Source organism: Myotis daubentonii, chromosome 1 (genome assembly GCF_963259705.1).
Source record: "Myotis daubentonii chromosome 1, mMyoDau2.1, whole genome shotgun sequence".
In the NCBI taxonomy this organism is placed as follows: domain Eukaryota; kingdom Metazoa; phylum Chordata; class Mammalia; order Chiroptera; family Vespertilionidae; genus Myotis; species Myotis daubentonii.
In genome coordinates, this window is record NC_081840.1 from 50,887,171 (window position 1) to 50,897,589 (window position 10,419).

Sequence of the window (10,419 nt, forward strand, 5' to 3'; positions counted from 1 at the left end):
AATTTGCAAAGGCTCTGGGCCAGGTGTGAGTTCTGTCTTTTCAAAGAGCAGAAAGAAACCAACGTAGCTGGAGCCGAGTGGGAGGTAGGCATGGTTGAAGGACAGTAGTCCAGGGTGGTGGTCAGGGCCCAGACCTGTTGGCCTTTGGCCACAGGAAACATGGATTTCATTCTAGGTGTGATGGGAAGCTGTGTGGAGCATTTGGGACAGGGAATCAAAATTATTATTTTGGCTGTTTGGAGAATAGACTTCTGGGTATAGACACTTTCTCATCAAACTAGTTGTACAGAATCTCAAAGCGAACAGCCCCTGAGCAACCCTGTCCTCTTTAAGGCGAGAAGAAATAAGGACTGGGGACCTCACACCACCAGCATGAGGAGAGGGTCTCTCCTCTGTTTTCTCTTCCCTGTGGGCCTTCTGTGTCTCTCTTTCCTCTGTAGCCCAAGAGTAAATGGGTTTGCTTGTTTATTTGTGGAGGTTTACCTTTATTTATTTATTTTTAATATATTTTATTGACTTTTTACAGAGAGGAAGGGAGAGGAACAGAGAGCTAGAAACATCGACGAGAGAGAAACATTGACCAGCTGCCTCCTGCACACCTCCCACCGGGGATGTGCCCGCAACCAAGGCACATGCCCCTGACCGGAATCGAACCCGGGACCCTTGAGTCCACAGGCCAATGCTCTATCCACTGAGCCAAACCGATCAGGGCAGGTTTACCTTTAGAAATTATTCAATCTGCATTAATTCTCTGACATTGATTCTTCAAGACATTGAAGAAAACATTTATTAAGATCTGGAGGAAATTTACTACATACAATGTCTATACATGAAAAGTGTTAATTACCTCCCTGTGTGCCTCCCATGCTCATTCTTTCTTTTTTTGACACATCTCTGCAGCTCTAGCCAGGTCTCCATGGCCTGGACTGAAAGATGATCCCAAATGAGGCTTTCTAGCCAGAGAAATCTTTTCATAAAATAACCCAAAGACACCAGGGTGGAGAAAGGTAGTATCAGTCTGTTCGGGCTGCCATAACAAAATACCACAGACTGGGAGGCTTAAACAACAGACATGTATTTCTCACAGTTCTGGAGGCTGACGTCCAAGATCAAGATGCCAGCAAGGTTGGCTTCTGGCAAGGCCCCTCTCCTCCGCTTAGATCTCTGCTCTGTCCCCACAGGCCTTTCCTCTCTCCTCTGTCTCCCATGGAAACAGTGTGCATGGAAACAGAGCTCTGGCCCAGCCATGGCTCAGGAGGTCACGATTCGATTCCCAATCAGGGCGCATGCCGGGATTGTGGGCTTGATCCCTGGTGTGGGGCATGTGGGAGGCAGCCGATCAGTGATTCTCTCTCATCATTGATGTTTCTATCTCCCTCTCCCTCTCCCTTCCTCTCTGAAATCAATAAAATGTGTATATATATATATATATATATATATTTTTTTTTTTTTTTTTTTTTTTTTTTTAAGAAACAGAGATCTGGTATCTCACTTGGGGGCCCTGTGTCTGTGACCTCTAATTTTCATCCATGCATTCATTTAATCCAAGATCCATTAACTCAGTGCCCCACACTTAAGAAGCCTCCAGGTAGTCCGTGCCCCTCCATAAGGCACAGCCATGTGGGGGCCTCCACCTTAATGTTCTCCATCAACCAGGTAGATAATATGCATTTCAACAGAAGCAGACATTGTCTGCCAAAAGGCATTCAAATACATTTCAGTTTCATATGGTAAAAAACAAATCTAAACATCCATCTAGCTAAGCAAAATCCAGCTAAAGGACTTATTTGGCCTACAGGCCAACAGTGTGTAACCTCTGGTGAGTGTAGTGGGTGTGACATTTGTTTCTAAGTGTGGGAGCATGGGAGACAGAGGAAAGCAAGCAGCCCCTTCTCCCCACAGGTGCCTCTCCATGAGTCCCCAGACAGGCAGGGACATGAAGATAACACCACCCTGTTTTCCACTCATGGAGAGAAATGTGGGGTTATTACTTTATATCAGTACAAAGCAATAGCAAAGTTAATATTTATAATAATAAAAGCATAATATGCTAATTAGACCAGACGTCCTTCTGGGGCTGCTGCTGCAAGGGCCAGAGCAGCAGCGGGGGCTGCCACCTCGGCCCTCGGAGCCCCTTGCACAAATTTCGTGCATTGGGCCTCTAGTAAAATAATAACCTTTTTGGATCCCAACTTAGAAGATCACTTTCCCTCTATCTATGCAAAGAGGAAATGTTTCCAGAATTAATCTGAAACCTTTGTAGGCCTTTGGCTGGAAGGATCACCTAGTAAAAATTCCTTTGCTACCTCTTGACATTGTGGACCTTAAACCCAGAACTGGAGGCCAGAGACCAGCCAGAAGAACAGTGGGCCAGTGTCTGAGCCCACTCCTGATAGCAGCATCCAGTGGCCCAAGAGATCCAGCACAGAAGCCTGCATTATTCAGTTAGCAATAAGGGTTGAGATGGAAACCAGGTCCAAAGTCCTTTCTTATGTCTTCCTTAAACGAAGCAGATTTGTTTAGGTTTTGTTTTATTTTTAATATATTTTTATTTATTTCAGAGAGGAAAGGAGAGGAAGAGAAAGATAGAAACATCAATGATGAGAGAGAATCATTGATCAGCTTCCTCCTGCACGCCCCACACTGGGGATCAAGCTGGCAACCCAGAAATGTGTCCTGACCGGGAGTCGAACTGTGACCTCCTGGTTCATAGGTCGACGTTCAACCACTGAGCCATGCTGGCCAGCCTTCTTTAGAGGTTTATCTCTGTCTTTAAAATATTAAATTCCCACTGGTGCCTCCTTGATTTTTCACTGTGACTACAAATTGGGAGACAGTAAATTATTCCATGAAAAGGTAAACTTAGAGGAAGTTTTCCCAGTTCTAGGGTCCCAAACTAAAAGGAATCAGATGCTTTATCACATTATGTTTGACCAGGAATACGGAGCACAGTTCTGAGTCCCACTGTCCTTGTCCTGAGCTTATGCTCATGCTTCTGGCCTAGAGCACGGGGCCCCCGGGCCCCAGTGGTGACCCAGCAAGGGAGATGTTGACCAGCCAGCCAGTGGATGTGCAATCCCAAAGCAGCGTGGGTCCTAAAGAAAAGAAATGGGGGGCATGTGAAAGGAGGATTCTTAGCAGACTGGCGTTTAGGAACGACTTCCCCACGAAAGCAAAGGGAGCTGAGAACAGAAAGAGGGGAGAAGGGGGCACAGGGTGGCTCATAGGGAAGGCCCTCCGCAGAAGGGAGTGCAGTGTTGGTGGCGCTGAAAGCTGACCGCAGTGCTGGACTGGAGGGAGGCCCGGAGGGAAGGACACCTGAGGAAGCAGGGGTGGCGTGGACCTGATGGCTCAGCTCTGTGCAGGCCACAGTGAGAAACCCCTGCAGTGTTATATGTGGCAAGTGAGGGGGACCGCGATCATCGTATGCTGTGAAATGATGACACTGGCTGTGGCATCAGTAGATAGCGGAGGGGTCTGAGCGGGTGCAGGGCAGACGGACAACCACTGCTGCAAGTCAGAGAGGAGGTGGGAACTTAGACTAGCATGGGGCCGTGGAGATGGAGAGGAGGAGGCAGGCGTGAGAGCTACTGAGGCAGGTGAGGCGTTGGATATGAGGGGGGAGGGAGGAGGAGACGCTCAGCTAACTTCATTTTCTCACTTGACACTGGGATGTATGCAGGTGCATCCATGGAGGCAGGAGACACCAAGGGAGGAACAGATCCGGGGCCCGAGGGGAGGATGAGAGCATGAGTTAGTCTTGGGCAAGTTGACTTGGATATCCCAGGTCACAGATCCCCACCTGTAACTGTTGCCATAGTAATGGAAGAAGTTTAGACAGAAGGAGCCACTTGGTGATGCTCTCCCTCCACCTCCCCCGCCCTGGAGCCTCTGCAAGGAGTCCACCTAAGATGCTTTGTTTTTCATTCTAGTTGAAGAAGCAACTCAATTCTCCCATTTTGAGAAAAAAAATAGAGACCTTCCTCACATGACTATGGTGTTCTATCTACTCGTCCCCTTCCTGCCCTGGAGGGTCTGGCCACTCACCTTAGACATGGAGAATCAGGTGGAGCAGAAGACAAGGGAGAGAGCCAGACCTGGGAATGTCACTGGAGAATGAGGACTGGCCCAAGCCTGGTCTGGGGAGTGAATTCTCCTGCCACCACGCTATAATCCAGCCACAAGGAGCCTCTTCCAGTTCCTCCAATGCCATCCTTCTCTCCCTTATGTCCTCACACGGGCTGATCCCTCCCCTTCCTTCTCTCCCATGTCCCTTTCATCTGGACCAGTCCCTAGTCATACTTCATTCTGTGCCCAGACAGCATCTCCTTCAGGAGGCCTTTTCTGATGTCCACCGCCAATGATGTTCAGTGTTTACAGCAGAGAGTGCTAATAGCAGACACCCAATACCCATTCTCTCCTTTTTGTCCCTTGTACCAGAACCCTTGATTTTTTTTTTCATTGATTTCAGAGAGGAAGGGAGAGAGAGAGAGAGAGATAGAAACATCAATGATGAGATAGAATCATTGATTGGCTGCCTCTTGCACGCCCCACACTGGAGATCGAGCCTGCAGCCCAGGCATGTGCCCTGACCAGGAATAGAACCATGACCTCCTGGTTCACAGGTTGACGCTCAACCACTGAGCTATGCCAATTGGGCCAGAAACCCTAATTTTTAAGCTGAGCATAAAGACTACATTTCCCAGCATCTTTTGTAGCTAAACGTGGCCCTTTGGCTAAGTTCTGGCCAATGCCTTGATAGTGGAAACATGTGCAACTTCTAGGATATGATCTTTTATGGAGGGGACATGCTTTTCCTCTGCTTCCTTCTCTTGAATATGATGGCTGATTCTCTAGCCACCAAGTTGGACCATCAAGCACAGGCAACATTCCTGGGATGGGAGAGCTTTGAACTGGAGAGGCTTGGTTCGTTTCCTCATGACTTCATAAAGCTACTCTACATTTGGCACTGCCTACCTCCTAGTTTTATTTACGTAAGAGAGACATAAACTTCCATCTTGGGTAAAGCACTGTCATTTTGGAGTTTAGGTAACTTGAAGCCAAACTTAATCCTAATGTATCCCGTGCCCCTCCCACCCATGTGTCTTTTCCCCCATGCAAACATTTACATTCTAGATTATCATTGCACAGTTACTCAGGTGAGTGAAACAAAATCTCCCCTGCTCAAGTCAACACTCTTTTTCAGATGCAGATGGCGATATAAAAGTTGCCCCGCCCCACAGAACCCATCACTCAGGTATCTGCAGGTGTCCAGGAAGTAACTGCAAAGCCAGGCCAAATTATGCAAAGGCCATGCTGTGGAGCCACTTCACATGCTGCTTTCCTGCCTCAGGGTTTCAAGCTCTAGGCGACGCCACGGTTATGACTGTGTCCACTTCAATATAATAACTATGAATGGTGCCAGGTGGGTACTAGACTTATTGTGGGGCTCACCTTGTAAATTACATAAATGTCTAAACACTATGCTATACACCTAAAACTAATATAAAATAACACTGAATGTCAACAGTAATTGACAAAAATAAATAAATAAATGAAATTACATTGTATGGAGGCAGCGGGGGGGTGGGGGGGTGGGGAGGACGGGTTAAGATGTGTGTTCCACAGTCAAAGGACCATCTTATAAGTACCGCGCGCTAACCGATTGCGCCACTGGAGCTCCCAAAGGACCATCTTGCTCACTGTCATATCCACATCACCTAGACTGTGCCTCCAGAGTGCCCGAAATAGAGCGAAAAGGAAAAAGACTGTGTCCATTCCCCCTCTAGGGCAACTTCTCTCTCTTGGACTGAACAGTCGAGTACAACCACCAATCGACCCACAGAAAACAACAAGGCAAAAAGGTGCACACAAAAATGTCTTCAACTGGCATCCTCCAGCCTACATATTCTGATGTGGTGGTATTTGGCAAATCAAAAGTAATTTTTAAAACTGACGGTCTGGCATTTGGAATGTTGAAAGCAATCTGGAAAGTCCGGACGCCCGGCATTTGTGCCTCCGCCACTCGCTGCAGAAACAGATTGTCAGGATGGATTTTGCAGGAAGACCAGAGTGAGCGTATCTGGGGAGATCCACTTGTCTGCAGCGGCATTAATGAGTTTTGGAGTCACACTCTTTAGCAGACTCCGGCAGTGAGTCTATGCTGATTAACTCACCTTTTTTTTTTTTTTTAATGGTAGACACTTCTTTATATATAAATATATATTTCAGAGAGGAAGGGAGAGGGAGAGAGGGATAGAAACATCAATGATGAAAGAGAATCATTGATTGGCTGTCTCCTGCATGCCCCCTACTGGGGATCAAGCCCCAATCCAGGCATGTGCCCTGACTGGGAATTGAACCCGGGACCCTTCAATCTGAAGGCCGATGCTCTATCCACTGAGCCAAGCCAGCTAGGGCTTAACTCACCTTTTAGGCCCCAGAACATTTCAGAGGTCAAATACAGTGTGATGGTGCTTCATACACCAAGGGTTTCTGCTTTAATTAGTTCACCTGCAATTGATAAAGATTTCCAAGTGTAAGCGAAAATCACAATGGCCAAGAGCTAGATAGAAGCACAAAGCCTGGGCAGTATCTGCACAATCTGAGGTAGAAAGAGTGACACAACGGGAACAGAATAACGGCCAAATGTCTGGGCAAACCCGATCCTCTTCCAGGGTGGAGGTCCCAGTTATGCCGGCTTTCTAGACCTTCGCCGTCTTAAGCCAGCAGGAGCTACAACAACAACTCTTATTCAATGCAGAATGTTTACTCACTAAAATGACTAGTTAATTTATTATGTAATATTCCACTGGAGTCTTCTTTTCCGGCTCCAAAACCACAGCCACATGCCACAGCTCGGAACGAGAAAAGCCTCTCTTGCCTCGGGCTCCTGCCAAAGGACTCCACAAAGAAGCTTCACTCCCCTAAGGATGCCCACGAGGGTCTGTGCGTGTCTAGTCTCTACCACGGGGGCAGAAAACCCAACTTGGCAACGTCTGTTTATGTGCAGTCACCGGAGAATTCACGAATGTCAAAACTCTGCTGCCGCAGGAGCCCAAGTAAAAATGGCTTCTCTCCCTTATGGTCTGGACGCCTTCTTGTCGCCTTGCCACGGCTCGTGCACACATCGCTCTGGGTAGCAGCCTTCGACCCACCCGGCTCCGGGGTCACACTGTGGCCACTGTGGCAGGCTGTCCTTTCACACAGCCTCCAGGCAGGGCAGGGTGGTACTTGTAGGAGGACCCCAGCAAGGACTCTTGGCACTCAAGGTCCTGCTCACATATTCAGTTAACACTGACCAGAGATTTTGGGGGTGCGTATTATGTGCCAGACTCTGTGGTGGGTACTAGGGGTAAAAGAGATATTTAGAAATGGGGTCCCTGCTGTCAGGAAGTTAAAGCCCACCAGACGACAACAGCTAATGCCTATTGACCAGCTGCTGTCCGTGTGATATGCACTACCTCACTTAACCTTCAGCCCTATAAAGCATTTTACAGCTGAGGAAGTTGAGGCAGAGAAAGGGCTAAGTGCCAAAGTGTTCATGCAAAAACATAGTAGAGCTCGGATGGACCCCAGGCAGCCTGAGCCTGGAGCCTGCACTAGCAACTATTGTGCTCAGGCTCCTCTCCACTGCCTTCCAATGTGCCCGCTCTGGAAGCAGTGGGGCAGAGGGTGTGGGGTGGCTCAGGCAAAGTGGAGCCATCTACAAGAATGAGGTGAGAGAAATGTCCTTCCAGGAGAAGAAGAAGTCAAAAGGGGATGTTTGAGATTTTATTCCCTTTTTGGGGGGAAATGATACTGCATAGTCTAAAGAGAGCATAGGAGGGTGGAAGTTTTGTGCTCATTCCTCCATTTTTCTTTTCATCCTTGATCTTGCATCTGAGGCAATGGGGCAAGCGCAGCCTCTAAACCAGAGGTGGGGAGCCTTTTTACTGCCAAGGGCCATTGGGATATTTATAACATCATTCGAGGGCGATACAAAATTATCCACTTAAATATTAGCCTGTTTTGGAAAAACATTTAATTAACTCACCCCTAATGCCTTGGCAGGGCCAAACCAAATGATTTCTTGGGCTTTATAATAACCAAATGATAATAACCAAATGAGGGCCGGACGTCCCCCACCCCAGCTCTAAATAGTATCTGTGGCATCAGCACCAGCTACTATTGGACAGAAGTCAGACTTGTCATATTGGTGTGAGGCCAGACGTGTCTATTTGACTGGCTGGAAGTTTCTCTAAGATTGAGGTCAGCAAAAACCAAGTGCTTCCTGGAGGCAAGATTGAGAAAGTTTTTGCTGAGGCTGTTTTTCTGACTATGTGTTCGCTCCTGGGAGTAAGAAGTGTTACTTTTCAAGGCCTGGAAACATAAAACTTGCCAGATTTAAGGCAGGGACTCTGGTTGACCAGCATTTGTCAGCTAAAACTTTGCCCTGCATCAACTTCCAAGAACCAATAGGTCAGATCCAAGGTTAATATTTTATGAGGTGGCTGGGTCTACACATGTGTTCAGCAACCCACCAGAGGAGGAGTGGAAGTGGGATGCCAGGACCCAGTCGGAGGAGAGGCAAGAGCTACAGCAGCACTGGCTAACAGTGGAGTCAGTGCTTCGAGTCAGCAAACCAAGAATGAATGAGTTTCCTTCTCTTTAAAATGGAGTTACCGGGAGCACCAATCAGAAAATACAGCTGTGATAATAACCAAATGAGTTAATAAGTATAGCACACTGCACATGGACTGGCACATAACATATTCTTTTAAAAAATAAATTTTCTTTTTAGAGAGAGAGAGGAAGGAAGAGGGAGGAACATCTATGTGAAAGCGAAACATTGATTGGCTGCCTCCTGCACGCCCCCTACTGGGAATTGAGCCTGAAACCCAGGCCTGTGCCCTGACCAGGAATTGAACTGGCAACCTTTTGGTGTCCAGGACAACATCCAACCAACGGAGCAACACTGGCCAAGGCAACACATGATCTATTCTTGATAAATGCTAGCTGTCTTCATCATTACCACCACCATCATCATCCTGGCTCTTCCACTTATCATGCATGTGACCTGGAACAAGTTTTTTAATATCTCTAAGTTTCAGATGCCTCTTTACATGTACGATAAAAAAGTAGCTGTCTTTAAGGATATAGTGAAGATGAAACAAGATGATACATATAAACACCTAACACCATGCTTAGCGAATAGTAGGTGCTCATTGAGGGAGTGTTATTGCCTGTTGGTTTTAAGAGCTTTCTGTTTTTGATGCATAGTCACAGCAGGTATTCTGACACAGGTATACATGACTATGAAGGAAGACACAAAGTCTGCCCAATGAGAAGCATCTATAGGAAGAGACACTTCACTTTTCCATGGGAGTTTTTCTTTTCATTTTCTGTGTAGCCCCATGTGACATCTCTCTAAGACCTCAAATGTCCTACATTCTAAGGAGCTTTTATTTTTTAAGAAATCAGAGAAGACTGACAATTTGGGGACTCATGGTTGCCAGATTTAGCAAATAAAAACAAAAGTGTCCTGTAATTTATCTGGCAATCCTTCATGCTGCCAACTAATCTTCTTGTAAGATCCAAGTTAGGGGTCGACTTGTGTTTTGTGGCTTTCTGTGACATCACAGAACTCAGGTTCGAGGCCATCTCTGGAAGGTCCTTCAGCACTTGCCTTTGACTCCACAGGGTGGCTGGTCATCCAGGGGATCTCCTCCCATGAGTCATGTTGGACACACACAGAAGCAACGGAGATCTTGAAGGTTAGACTCCGGCATAAAGGCCCTAGGATAACTTCTTCAAGGCCTCTCTTCATCATCACTTCCTGTCACTGTCAATGGAAAGCTGCCCATGCCCTCCCTCTGCCCTTCCCTAGCCCTACAATGTCCTGTCTCTCACCAATAGAAACCTGGCAGGGGTTCCACAGGGTAAGTGATAGGGAACCCTGGCTTCCTAAGGATATTATGACAACCCATTGCAAGCCTGGCTCCTGGGCTCCATTTTGTTCAACCCAAGCTATTCAGGAGTTAGCATTTCTCTTCCCAAACTCCAGGGGCATTTCCCAGTGACTTTAACTTCTGAAGTGAAAATGCGAGAAGCAGAGCAAGTATCAAGTTAATAACATTTAGCTCAAAACCAAGACCGTGAGCTTCCTTCTAAGTGCATTTTTTTTTTCTTTTTGAATGGGGATGAAAGGAATACACTTCACAGAAAGGTCAGATGTTATGGATTCTCCGAGGGTTCTCACCAACTGCCCTACCCTAAATCATCATCTCCTGCAAGGCAGGCCTGAGGTAAGGCCCTATGTGTGTACAATATGAACCCCATTCTGGAATGTTCATGCCCGGTCCTTACGCCATTCCTGGCCAAGATCGCCTGGAACTAGCAGCCTTCAAGGCAGAGACTTTCTGACCCTGGGAGCTGAGA